Below are 14,519 nucleotides of genomic sequence, written 5' to 3'. Positions count from 1 at the left end.
GGCAGGCGCGGGTTAGACTCCCCCTAGTGGCGGTTTGATTGAAAGTGCGGATGGTACTTTGTCTCTTTGCGTACCCTATAACTGACTACTGAACTAACTAACTGAAAACTATGAAAAAAATCTTAATTTACATTGACCTACAACCTTGAACAAAAAGTACGCATGTAGCATTTTTTTATTCCAATTTTCTCAAAATTTAATATGTCTAACTGCATAATTTTGAGGTTGAAAGTAGTCAGGGAGGTGTACTACTAGGACTGATCCACCTTGGTTGGAAACTGAAAAATTCTTCATTTTAAAGTAACTCAAAAATGAGTCCTGCAAACTTGAACAACATACGCATGTAGCAATTTTAATTTCAATTTCCTCTAAATTTAATTCGTAAAATTGCATAATTTTGTTTGTGAGTCGTCAGGGACGTTTGCTACTAAGATTGACCCACCTTGCCTGGAAACTGAAAAAAAATCTTTATTTACAGTCCCACAAAAATGGGACCAGCAACTTTGAACAAAGTACACATGTAGCAATTTTAATTCAAATTTTCTCATTTAATTCGTGAAATTGCATTATTTTATGTATGTGATTAGTCATGGAGGTCTACTAGGATTGACCCACCTTGCCTGGAAATTACAACAAAAAAATTGATTTACAGTACTGCAAAAATGGGAACTGCAACCTTGAACAATTTACGCATATAGCAACCCCCACAACCCTTTCGAGGATGGAAGATGAATGAATGAATAAATAAGAGCAAAACATTCTGTGAAGATAACAGACATTTAATTCTGTAAAAATATCAAACTATATACAAACGTCTGTAAGCAATCATATAAACTGTACAATAGGGGGAAGCGGATACAAAAATATTCAATTTAAAGGTGACTTTCTTTTGTTCCATACACTCCAAATATATTTAAGAACATAGCAATAAGTTACAAGTCTACAATATGAAAAATACAAACATTTAATTAATTCAATTTAAAGGTGACTTTCTTTTTTTCCGAGTGTTCTTTGTTTGGTTGATTAACTTTCAAAATGCCTCTTTTTCTTGATGCAAACTTTAGGTCGGGTGTCATCACGTGGCAACCCCCAATCTTATTGGATGCCGGCTCATCGAGCTTTTCTGGGCCACTGAAGTTCACCGCTTTCACATGGACTCTCAAATGTTCTTCACCCCTTAAAACACAATAAGAAGAAATAAATTATTTTCCTTTTCTGTATAACTTATCCTCACAGAGGTCAAGGGGGGTGCTGGAGCAATCTCAGCTAAATATGGGCACCTGGCAGGGGATACCCTAAATTGCAGGGCACATGGAGACGGACAACCATTCAAACTCACACCTAGGGGCAATTTAGAGTATTCAAAACCGGGGTACCCGGAGAAAACCCATGCAAGCCCGGGGAGAACATGCAAACTCTACACAGTAGGCACCCACATGGGATCGAACATTCGATCCCAGACCTGTGAGGCCACTGGGCTGCCCTCTAGAAATATACTTTCCAAAAAGTTTTGTAATGACTAAAAACCACTCTAAGCATGAAGTCAAATCTCAAAAATTTCAGTCCCAAATTTTGACAATTCCGGTTTGATTTAAGCAAATAGGCAGTGCTGCAATAACTTGAATTCATTATTACGGATGTGTTGTATCCAAAATTGACACATAGGTTGGAATGCAGGAATTATAACAAATCATTACACACGTTTTCAAAGAACTGTTTACTTTTGACCAAACTACTTTCTATCGTGGAACCAGTTGGGTCAATTACACTGCGCTAACATTTTAAGTCGAAAGAAAAAAAAACAGTAAGACAATAAGACAATGGCTCGTTTAAAAAAAAAAAAACTTAAGTCGACTCAGTCATGACTCATAACACCACTTTCAGTGTGTAGACCTAAACCAAAAAGTGCCTGTATATTGTAGGAGTGTACTTAAATACCTCTGGTGCTTGCGGAACGTGTCTGTGCTGGATTTAGGAATATAAAGAAGCTTCTTCTCCCGTCCACAGGAACTTGGTCTGTTCATGGATCAGCTTTCGGATGTGCTCGATCCATTCCAGTTTGGTCTTAATAGTGGGCGCCTATTGATTTGGAAGACAGGCAAAAGTTAACGTGGCCTTTTGGACCACTTTTGAGAACCATATAAGCATCCTATACTATTCGCTGGAATTTCAATTACTGTAAGAGTTACAATATTTGTTTTCTGTTTTACTTTCAAAGAGAGAGAGAAGAGCATCTAACCTTGAGAACAATGATCTTGTTCAATGTGCAACGCATCGAAAGTGCAAACTTGCGAGGGTTTCCCTCCACGTGCTCTATCACATTTAGTTCGGAGAGCTGAGGAGGCAATGAGATTATCATTTTCACAGATTTGGTTCACATATAAAAATGGTGTAAATGATTACTCACATTAAGTTTTCTCTTGAAAATGTATTTGTACTTTCCCTTGGTGTCGTTGGCCACCTTGCAAAAAACCAAGGTCTTCTCCAAGAGAAAGAGGTGTCTTTTTCTGCCCATTCGGAAGGGTGACTTGGAGTCCCAAACTTTGAAGGACTCCTCCAGGAGCAGCTCCTCTTTTATGCTCTCGTCAAACCCTGAAGAAGGGTAAAGTAGGCAATTTAAGAAAATGATACATCAATGAAAAGCAAATGTGTGGCCATCTTGCCAAGTGTTCATTTACCATCCACCAAGGAGAGATGCATGGCATCATTGATCATCATTTCTGTGTTTATCTTGAGTGTGTCGGGAATGACATCCATTTCGAATTTCGTTATGGCAAGAAAGTCTTCTGATTCAACAGGATCTATGATGTCCTCTTTAGAAAATAAAGTAAAACATCATGAATAATACATACATACATACATTATTTACTTTATTTAAACATGATTTAATCCTCCAGGAGTCACAATAACTTAGAAGGACACAAAGTATGATATGCATTGTCAGAAAAAAAATGTTTTAAAAAGCCCACATTGAAAAGATAGCAAAAACTTTTCGTTTTCTCTTGGCACGTTCAATTGGACATTTCCAAATCAGTTTTTCATCACTAGCATTTACTGACAACAACAACAGGTGAATTTGCCTCCATCACTCGTTGGATAAATTAAACTGCATTTATGTTGTTAGAAAATTTTGCAAGTGTAATTTAACTTACCTCCTATTCGTTCAATCATTGCAATAATTTGAGAAGCTAACTGTTCCATGTTGGAAAAGTCTTGTCCAAGTAGTTTCTGCAGGTTCCGATGTGAGTACTACTGCATCTGACTGATTTTCATTCGGATGTTGTTCATATCTCGGGGTAGTCATCAAAGACCAAAGAGCGCTCCTTTGACGTCATCCTCTTTGATCGCGAGTTCAAATTTAGCGCCAAACTGTGATATTATAATCAGCAAAATTGCAGTTAAAAACGATTACATTTTAATCTTAAAAATATCCCCAAAAATTGGCAACAGAAAAAAACGACGTTTTTTTTCCATCACATTGAATTTTCCCACGCTTCTTGAACGTGACGTCACAACCTGTTTCAACGTTGGGCTTCCTGAATTTAGATTAATGAAACGTTTAAGTTCGTCCAGAAAATAAAGTAGCAGTTAACAACCTCATACTAATATTTTAGTGCGCAACAAAACAAAGCGTTGGTCCGCCCTGATGAATCTTTTATCCTGAAAAAAAAAAACGTGTTGAAAGATACACAAACTGCTGTTATAGTCTGTTGCTTTTCAGTTGAAATTCAAGTTGGAAAGATTTGAGCCACACGCTAGCCTGCCAATGCTAGCCCTACCACAAATTCGATCTCATCTAACATGTTGTTGTTTATACAGGCCGAAATTTGTGTTTAAGTTGGTGGACTAAATATTTTGATAATACTGCATTAAAATACAAGGTACTGCATACATTTCTCTTGTTCATTAATGATTCACTGTCATTTCAAATTGTTTAAAATACAGTGAAAGTAACACGACTTTTGGTGTTTTAACAGAACTTTCTTTGTACTATTAGCTTAGTTTCTTTCTGCTAGTTCTTTTTTGGAACTGTTAGATGTACAGTTTTAGCACCTATCCCTAATTCCTTAACTCAGTCTGATCCCATCTAACAACTGTGCATGTTCAGCATCGAAGGAAGAGAACAGGGTTTGCGAGTTACTCCACATATGGTTTATTCCAGATATTGATCCTTACAGAGCTCCGGGCCCCCTCCCAAATAATAGTAAACCAGCTGCGCGTCGTAATGCACAGTGGAGGATGAGAAAGACAACGGTCCACACCCGCGTTTGCACAGTTATAGTTAAACAAAAATGAATATTCATTCGCTGATTCTAATGATATTCGGACTGTCCCACGACGATCCTACAGGGGTGTCCTCTCCTGAGATCTGCTTGTCCGCGAATCCACGTCTGGCTTGGTCGCTCCCTCCGCAGGAATTCCTTTGTTTCTGGTATCATCTGGACCATCGCCCTCTCCGCGGGGATCCCTTTGTCCCTGGTTTCATCTGGACCACTTATCACCGGGACCACTTGTCACCTGGACCACTTATCACCGGGACCACTGTCACCTGGACCACTTATCACCTGGACCACACCTTGAAGCAGAAACTCAGACAAAAGACCTTTTGTTCATTGTAATTGAGTTGAGAACAATAGTTTTAATCCTACTGTGGTACTATATCAAAAATGCAACAGCTACAATAAAATGAAGGAATAAAATATGTCATATTCTTCATTCCCTCTCTTGGTCTCCCAAAAGAGACCATACCGACAAACAACACACAAGTTAGTAAGAAAAAACTAAGAAGCACTACGTTAGTATAAGAAAAGAAACAAAGAAGCATCACATTAGTGTATCCATGAACACATGCTCGGCGGTGGTTGCAGAGGGATCAGTTTGTAGCAATTGAGTATACTGACCTTTCGGATCTGGTCCCACTGCCCTATCGATCAAACGAATAACCAGAGTACGAGCCATGGGGATGAGGCAACATCCACAAAGACTAAGTAAAGTCGTGAAAACAACAACAGATATGAAGACATTTCCCATCAAACCTTTCCAGGTACCGAACTGATCCATCCTTCGGTCCCAGAGTGAGTCACCCACACCTGAATGGTCTGCCATCTTATTAGTCAGGGTTCGGAGGCCTTCCAAGGCTTTGGTGAGACGTCCATTTGGAGCCGTGTTATTAGGGATGAAAGTACAACATGAATCACCAAAGATAGCACATACCCCACCCTTCTCGGCCAATAACATGTCTAATGCTATACGATCTTGGAAAGCCATGAGAGATGTTGCCGCTAACTGTTCATGTACCGCCTCAAACGACTCAACAGTGTAATTGCCAAGTCGCTGGACATTGTAATGAATGTAATTAATGCGATCAACATTTTTGTTAGGGGTTACCCAAATTAGAAGACTTTCGAATCCTGCTGAGACCTGATCAACAAGTTTATACTCATTTGGAACGCCACGGGGGATGCCTGTGGCGTCAATATAGGCTGAGTTACCCATCCAGGTGGGTGATGCCCTCTTGTTGCGATGCAAAATATCCTTCAGGCTTGAAGGTAATTGTACTCCAGCTGTGAGATTCACTGGGGAAACAGAAACCGGAAGCAACAAAGACACCAAAGAGCACACACCAGAAGCATTTGTGGGTAATCTATCATACAACTTATCGCTTCCACACCATAACCAGATGTCCGCTCGGGATAAGGGGTGTGGTACCGGAAAAGACATATTTAATACACACCAATCAGACTGAATGCTTCCCAATGATTTTCCAGTCCCCTTTAATTTGAGACAGGTAAAATTTTGTCGTGCTACTGCTTTATCAAAAATTGGTTTCTCTTTATCCTCTTGGGCAAGTGGGAATATCGAATCGTACTTAGAACAATTAAATTTCGGGTTATTGTTTTTTAGAAGGTCCACAATACATTCATTTTCGACTGGGGCCGAAACAATACGGAGTACGGGTCGAGCACCCATACACACGAGGCAATCATTTTGGATTTTGCTGGCAGCTTGCTCTGCCATTAACAGCCAATTGTTAGATCCTGCCGTAATACCTGTAGTCATTCTAAACTAATCGTCCACTGATGGTTCGCCATGGATTATGCGGACCTTACTCGATTTAGGGGACACGATTGATGGAATCACCTTGCCGGTTTTCGCCCGAGTAGTACTAGGTTTTTTACACATCCCCACTGGCCAGCATGGATCGGTATCCGAGGACCATGCACACAGGTTCAGGAAGCTACACTTTGTGGACGATGAAGTCCAGTCACCCTCCCTCCACAGAGGTAAGGTGCCTTCCGACTCATTTATCCTGAAATACAAACCAGAAGCATCAACAGAGAAATTTGAAACCTTCTTTTGCCATTTTTTAGCTATTTTTGACCAGCCATAGGTACCAGATGACCAGCGGGTCGACTGATCCACCACTACGGTGTGTGCCCAATCACCCCCTGAGTCCTGGTACGGCCTAGCATCCATATACCATTTGTATTTGTTTCCCCAATCCGAACCCTTTCCATTCCTTTTCGAATATAATGCTGCGTATGGAATAAACATACGAATTTCGAACGATCCGTTGTAACAAAACCATAGCCTATTGTCATTCATTCCCTTTGGATGCGTTTGGTCTGTCAGGTACTGCACCTGACCCTGGGTGCAAGGATCATAACTGGCCAGCGAAGAACCCCCATACCCTACTGAGTTTGTATGTTTTTTAAATCGCTTGTGTACCAGTGGTGTCCCATTTGTTGGAGATAGTGGTGTCATTGGAGCCACATCCGTCTGATTGGAGATCGCCCAACAGGAGTATGGCATACACATGTGGAGTGCTCCTTCAAAAAATAACAAGAGAAAAATTAAAACAATAATCAATAAGCAAACACATCCTGTACCCCACTTCCCTCTCTTGGACTGGCACAAATGCAGTCCAGACCAGGGACTAGGTGTCATTTTAAAATGTATGTGTCCTGTCCCCGGGAGAATCAAAGGCCGCCTTTGGAGAATCCGCCTTTGATGTACGAGCAGTCACTTTGAAGGGACCGGTCCACCTGGGCTCCGACCACTTCCAGGATATAACCTTAAGAAGAACGTGGGTTGAGATCGTGGGTTCCTCCTGTGGGTGATCACGTACAACTGCAGCCGCCTCCTTTATCTGTGAAGAAATATTAGATACCAGAGAATGCAATTGAGACCAATATGCTGCATGTGAGAGATCGGGTAATGGAACCTCTTCATATGGGGTGATGGAGGAACTAGGACCGGGCATCAGCCGGCCCGTAAGTAATTCAAATGGGGCAAAATTTGTGGTTTTGTTTATGGTTTGACGAATCGAGAGTAGAGCCAATGGGAGGGCTTGAAGCCAAGACATTTTAGTGCCGTACATTATTTTTGCCAATTTCTCTTTCAATGTACGATTCATTCGTTCAACCTTACCTTGGCTTTGTGGGTGGTAAACACAACCAAAACGATGTTTAAGGCCTAACATGCTTTCAACCTTCTGTAGGGCCTTATTGTTAAAGTGAGTACCATTATCCGATCTAATGAGTGCAGGAAAACCATGTGAAGGGATATAATGATTCACCAAAGCCTTAATGACTGCTGCCGCGTCCTCCCTAGCACATGGATATGCCTCCGGCCAATGAGAGAATGAATCTACAATGACCAGGAGGTATCTTTTACCGTTTACTCGTTGTGTCATGTCAGTAAAGTCAATGGTGATCTCAGCCCCTGGCCAGAGGGCTGGATGAAAGTCACCAGGTCTGGGTTTAAGGGTCGGTTTGGCGTTGAACAACATACATGTCTTACAGTCGTTGACGTGTCGCCACACAAGGGAAGACAAGTGTGGGTGCCACCAGTTAGTCAATTTAGTCATCATCGCCTGGGGGCCCACGTGAGCAGATGAGTGGGCCTCCGCCAAGACAGACACAGATAATGGTCCCATCGGAATTACAGGACATCCTGTGGGACCCACCCATACACCATCCACACGTTTCACAGCACCCGCATGCGCCCACACAGTCCGTTCCTCCGGAGAGGCCGATTGCTGGGCCTCCAGAATCACATCCACAGACAAACTCTCATGCACTGGATCTGAGTGGTGGTTGGATTCCAATTGAACCAGATTAGAAGGATTATCTACCATATATCCAGCTACTGATTTTGTTAATTGATCCGCCGCATGATTACCTCTAGCTACAAAAGATGAGGACTTGGAGTGACCAGGAACCTTAACAATCGCCAATTGGGACGGAAGGAGCATGGCTTTGCGCAGGCGCAACACGATATCCCGGTGTGCAATGGGTTGACCCTTGGCCGTTTTATAATCATTTCGTTCCCATTCGGGGAGATCAATGACAGCAGCCGAAACTGCATAAGCCGAATCACTATAAATGGTAACCGGATGACCTGCTGCGGTCTCCAAAGCAAAACAGAGGGCCAACAGCTCAGCCGCCTGGGCAGACTGATTAGCTGCCTGAATAAAGGATGCACAATGCACGAAGTCATCTCCCTTACTTTCCACTACGGCAGCCGCCGCATGTAGATGTCCCGAATGGTCTCTCCAACAACAACCGTCTGTAAACATAATACGACCGGATGAAAGCGGTGTGGTAGCGAGGTCAGCCCGAACGTACCTTTGGTGATTAACCCGCATAGCACATTCGTGGGGTCCTAAATGGATGTTATCCGCCATATTGATGCCTGTGTGAACGTAATTAATGTTTGGAGCTGTTAGTATACGTAAAAGTCTGGACTGTCGAAGCGATGATAATGTAAATGATGACGAAGCCACATACGCCGATACCCCATGATCAGTCAAAACGTATAGGGGATGTCCCATCACTGTATGAGCTGTTTTAAGAAGCACTTTAGCGAGCCCTGCAGCATAACGAGTGCACTCTGGTTGACGAAGTTCAACCCTATCCAGTGCTACACTACAATACATCAATACCCGCCTAGTCGCTGGAACCTTCCATCTATATTGTGGCCTGTGGATAATGACACTCTCATCTATTTCTAACGTTACAGGTGGAATTTTAACACAATGGCCCACATCAAATGGTCCTGATGACCACAACGTGTCCGGAATAGTCTTTAACATATCCTCTGTCTGGTGGTGATCAGTCAATTCCCTGCCATGTTCCCAAGTCAAGATTTGTTCTTCCAAAATGGAGGAGTTTAACGATGGAGTCTGTGGGTCAATCTGATAAGAGTCATGCATTTTGGAATAAGTCAATCCCGGGATGTCAGTGGACTGCCAGTTAGTTACTTTAAGAAGTTTCTTGACCATTGGACCGAGTTGGCGAGCTTCATGATCAGGAGACAGAGCCAAGGTAATGTGTGGGTCGGCTGTATCCGACATTTTGTACCATACTTTTTGCGATTCGTCCAAATCAACATATGACGCTACACCTTCTGGACCCACAAAGATTTTGGTGGTTTTCAGCTGCCAGGGCCTTCCAAGAACCTTTTGAAAATGGTCTCGATAGATTAAATCATCTTCTATGTCATAAAACAACGTACAATGAAAATCATCCATGGGTGGATGGTAAGGCCGAAGTGAGTCAATGAATGATTTCCACTGGTAATAAACAGACAACAGTCCCCCCGTGGCCGGAGTTTCAGGCTCAAGACGTGACCAATAGATCATTGCTACCTCTGAATCTTGTTGCAAAGGACACATCAACCACTATCCACATGTTCGTACTGGTTGTGAACACGGAATCTTTGCACCATTTGGTAAAGTCACTGTGAGGCCATCCGGCCCACATAAGATGGTAGCTCCAATAGACATCAACAAGTCTCTTCCCATCAAATTGACAGGTGTTCGGGGTGAATGAAGATAGGAATGGAAGAGAGTCTGTTTTAAGTGGGGGATTTCAGTTCGTAGAGGTCTGGTAACAGGCAGAGCTTGAGGAGACCCCGAGAAGCCGACCAAAGTCACGGCTGCTGAGGAGAGACAACTGGCAGCGAGCGGGATGTTGAAAGATGAGTGCGTTGCTCCCGTGTCCACCAAAGCTGATGTTTGTACGCCATTGACTCTCATCTGAAGCATTGGGTCTGCCGTTCCACTGCTTCCCGAGCTTCTCGGGCACCTCTATTCGGAGTGTTGAGGATCCCCTGGTTCGTAAGAATCATCTCCGCCGTGGTAATATTGTCCAGGTGGCTGGGCCGGCTGCTGCGGCCGCCATGGTCTGCCAGTGCCTCGTCCTCCCCCACGCGTAGGCCGCTGCTGTTGTGGTGGGCCATACTGCCATGGTATGGGTTGCCGTGAGAACGGTTGTTGCTGTTGCCATGGGAACGGTTGTTGCTGTTGCCGTTGTTGACTGGGGCAATCACGTCTCCAGTGTCCACTACCGCCACACACAAAACAGTTGCCTTGTTGGCCTTGTCCCGAGTACCCTCCTCCCCGGCCACCAGAGCAACCATGCCCCCGACCACCGTATCCATGACCAGCACCTCGCGCCCCACCATATCCCTGAAACATCTGTGCGGATTGCTCTGTCTTTTCCTGCTTAAATTTTTTGGCTTCACTATGTAATTTGGAAAGTTGGAGTTTCAACAGAGCAGAGGTCAAATTTTGTGATTCGGCTTTTTCTTTTATCTTCTCGTTATCATATATCTTACAATGGTGAGCTAGGTGATGTTTAAATCTAGGTTCGTCACCTGTCAACAAGTCGGGATCCTTCCTCAACTCTTTTTTAACCGGTTCTGGAAGACCCTCGACAATAGCTGTTCGGAATAAGGTTTCACTCTCAAATATGCCAGATGGATGGCGACCGGTGCTTTCTATCCAGTCTTTAATACATTGTTCATAATGCACCGGACCTCCCACTCCATCGGTGTATGGGAACACGGTTGGAGCCAAGTCATGGGGTCGTGGGAAGGCATTTTTAATTGCCCTGAACAAGGCGCCTGACACTTGGGTCAATGGAGTGTCGTGTGGATATCTTATAGTTGCTGCTTCCTCCTCTATCATTCGTACCTGATGTTGAGTGCAGGATGCTGATATGGCCTGTCTCATGTCACCAAGTGCACAACTCTGTCCACTCATTAAAGCCAAGAATTTCATCAACCATGGACTTCCTCCCCTCGCCAGAGGAGGGAGTTGTTCAGTCAATGCAGCCACATCTCTAAGAACAAGTGGCTCATATATCATGCCTCCTCCCTGAGGGCGGAGGGGAAACATACCTCCAGATGTGGCTTGTACCCGCTTTGCGCTGGGCTTTGGTTTCCTCCTGGCAGTCCTGTCTGATGTTTCATTCGCCCCACTGTTACGTGGGCGAAGGGCGATATGAAATCCAGAATCTGGTGGAGCCTGTCTGTACATGTCCACTCTCTCTTTCTCTCTTTCGTCTGGAATGTCTGAGTCACTGTCTGAGTCATAGTCTGATTGTAGATTAGCGTCCTCAAACAGTATAAGATGGTCAGTCAACTCACCTTTTCCTTTCTTATTACGTTTCTTTTCTTCATTTTTCTGTCGAGTCGCTTCCTCTCTGCACTTCTGTTCTCTATAAAGTCGGTCTCTTTCTGTTACTTCTGCATCGTCCTCTCGATCAGTCAAGTCACCGCTGGTCTGTTTTGGTATATCTTTTGTATTTTTGAGATTACATGCTGTTCTTATGAGGTCTTTTGCCTCGGAAGACATGGCTTCCTCCTCGTTCTCAACGTCGAGGATTATCCGTCCACCTAAAGTCACTACTGGTGCTTGTAGGGACATACCGTAAGGTCTTATTGGAGCTTGATAATTCAGTAGGGGTGCTGAAGGTACAAGAGGGGGCATCAAAGTCAAAGCTGGTTTGAGAGGACCGGTGCGATATATTGTGGGTTGGGTTAATGTATGAGAAATGCCACCAGAGTACGTCACAATATCACCTATTTGCTGCAATGTGTCATTAAATCCACTAGGTGGCGCCACAGTACCACCTAATTTTCCAGAAGCAGATTTCTTACCTTTTTCCATAGCCTGTTGACGCCTCACTGTGGCCAAAGCTGTTGACGCAATCACTAGGTTATGTATTGCCAATCTATGTAGTTCTAACTCCTCCTCCTCTCTCTTTATCGGGTCACGCCACCACCAATTCACTTCTTTCTTTCGCTTTTGTATTACCACCTTCTTAGCTGTGACGTCACACTCTATTTTTTGCAACACTACGGCCAAATCATTCATATTCCATTCGCGCTTTTGACCTGTAAAATGCACATTTCCTTTCAACGTACAAAATTGTTTCTTCAACTCGCGTCTCATTTTGGATTGCCCCTTCTTTTGAACCCCACTCAGAACCTGTGCTTCGACTTCTCCGTACAAACTCATCAATTCATTCCATTCTCCGTCTGCATCATTCTCCATTCTTCTTTTAACACACACACACAAACTCCATTTTCCTTCAGCGTCTTCCTCCCCATTCTTCGCAACACACACACACATTCTTGTTCAAGCGCTCCTAGCATTTTTACCAACGCAGTCATCACAAATCACCGGATAAATTTAGAATTTTAGTATATTCAATTCTAGGAATTAAGAAATTTAGAATTTTAGTATATCCAATTTAGAATTAGGAATTTTTATTAGGAGCAATCCTAAGAAAAAAACATCTGTGGACCCAGTCGTTTCCCTGCTGAAGACTTAAAAAATAAGTTTGCTGAATTTTTCTTACAATTAAGTAAAAGGTCTCCAACATAAAACCTTTTTACGGAATCACCTTATTCCATTGTTTTCATACGAACGTTTCCCTTTATCTCAAAACGACCGTTCTGGAATCCCCAATCACTGATTCCAGATATATAATCACGGAAATGTCCCTGAACAAATACTCGTGTTATATGAATCACATTTCTACTGTGACTTCTACTCTAAAAAATAAGTTTGCACAATTTTTGTACGGTTAAGTAACAGGTCTTATGCATACAACCTTTCGGAATCTTAAAAATCCCTTCTACTCTAAAAAATAAGTTTGCACAATTTTCGTACGGTTAAGTAACAGGTCTTATGCATATAACCTTTCGGAATTTTTTTAAAAAAATCCCTAGAACACGTTTCTACTGTGACTTCTCCATAATTTAATAAATCCAATAGCAGAATTTTGACAGTTAAGTAACAGGCATTCCGCTTACCTTTTAGATTTCAGGCGCCCATCAGAGAAGTCTCCATAGAAAGATGCCGAGTGTTTCAAATCCAGACCACTCTTATAAACATCACGTTCACGACGTGCTTCGAAGTCCGCGACTTCGGCGGGGTTCCCCTTCCTTAATCCCACGTCCGCGACGTGTCACGTTTCCAAACGTTTTTCCTTTTCCTAATAAATATCACTCCTCGGAATCCCTGACTCCGGCATTAACCATTAACCGACCGACCTCTATTTGTCTACGCAGCCTCTCTCCTCCCTCGACGCACGTCGGGGTCGCCAAAATTGTTAGATTTACAGTTTTAGCACCTATCCCTAATTCCTTAACTCAGTCTGATCTCATCTAACAAATGTGCGCGTTCAGCATCGAAGGAAGAGACCAGGGTTTGCGAGTTACTCCACAGATGGTTTATTCCAGAAATTGATCCTTACAGAGCTCTGGGCCCCCTCCCAAATAATAGTAAACCAGCTGCGCGTCGTAATGCACAGTGGAGGATGAAAAGACAACGGTCCACACCCGCGTTTGCACAGTTATAGTTAAACAAAAATGAATATTCATTCGCTGATTCTAATGATATGCGGACTGTCCCACGACGATTCTGGAGGGGTGTCCTCCCCTGAGATCTGCTTGTCCTTGAATCCACATCTGGCATGGTCGCCCTCTCCGCAGGAATTCCTTTGTGTCTGGTATCATCTGGACCATCGCCCTCCGCGGGGATCCCTTTGTCCCTGATTTCATCTGGACCACTCATCACCTGGGACCACTTATCACCTGGACCAGACCTTAAAGCAGAAACTCAAACAAAAGACCTTTTGTTCATTGTGATTGAGTTGAGAACAATAGTTTTAATCCTACTGTGGTACTATATCAAAATGAAACAGCTACCATAAATTAAGGAGTAAAATATGTCATATTCTTCAGTATGTACCGTGTATTTTAATGCAGTATGATCAAATAATAAAGTGAAATCAATTGTGTTGTTGATGTCCGTCCTCCTTGCGAGTAAACATCCAAAAGGGTGTCTTTCCTTTATCTCTCTCCACACTTTTATGAATGTCGAAAAGCAGTTTGGAGAAGTTTTATTAATTGCATCAAAGAAAAAAGAAATTCTGGTATCAAAATCATTCTTCCTACCACTTCCTGTCCACACACACATTTCTTTGAAAATATTTAACAATTATGTACATAATAAATGAACAGATACAATTTTTGCCAACCTCATAAATAACCTGGAAGCGACCTTTAGTTGTAGAGCAGGGGTGTCCAAACTTTTTGCAAAGAGGGCCAGATTTGGTAAGGTGAAAATGTGTGGGGGCCAGTGTTCCCTCTAAGCTGCGCGCGTGCGCAATTGCGCACTACTCTCGTCCTCGCTGCGCAGCAGCAATCATATGGCGCGC

At 43.1% G+C, this 14,519-nt stretch overlaps 1 long non-coding RNA gene across 3 annotated transcripts; it reads right to left on the bottom strand.

The window, feature by feature from the left end:
- Positions 1-4,129: 4,129 nt before the first annotated feature.
- Positions 4,130-11,807, bottom strand: LOC144067440 (uncharacterized). 3 transcript variants are annotated; one of them, XR_013297944.1, is made up of 3 exons: positions 11,437-11,806; positions 11,188-11,373; positions 4,130-7,150 (listed from the first exon to the last, which is right to left on the bottom strand). It is a non-coding gene; the product is annotated as an uncharacterized LOC144067440 (long non-coding RNA). The 3 variants fall into 3 exon arrangements; XR_013297946.1 differs by lacking the exon at positions 11,188-11,373 and having other exon boundaries at positions 11,719-11,807; XR_013297945.1 differs by lacking the exon at positions 11,188-11,373.
- Between the last annotated feature and the right edge of the window lie 2,712 nt (positions 11,808-14,519).

Source organism: Stigmatopora argus, chromosome 21 (genome assembly GCF_051989625.1).
Source record: "Stigmatopora argus isolate UIUO_Sarg chromosome 21, RoL_Sarg_1.0, whole genome shotgun sequence".
NCBI lineage: Eukaryota > Metazoa > Chordata > Actinopteri > Syngnathiformes > Syngnathidae > Stigmatopora > Stigmatopora argus.
The sequence above is the reverse complement of the archived record's forward strand: the minus strand, read 5'-3'. Positions and strand labels throughout refer to the sequence as shown.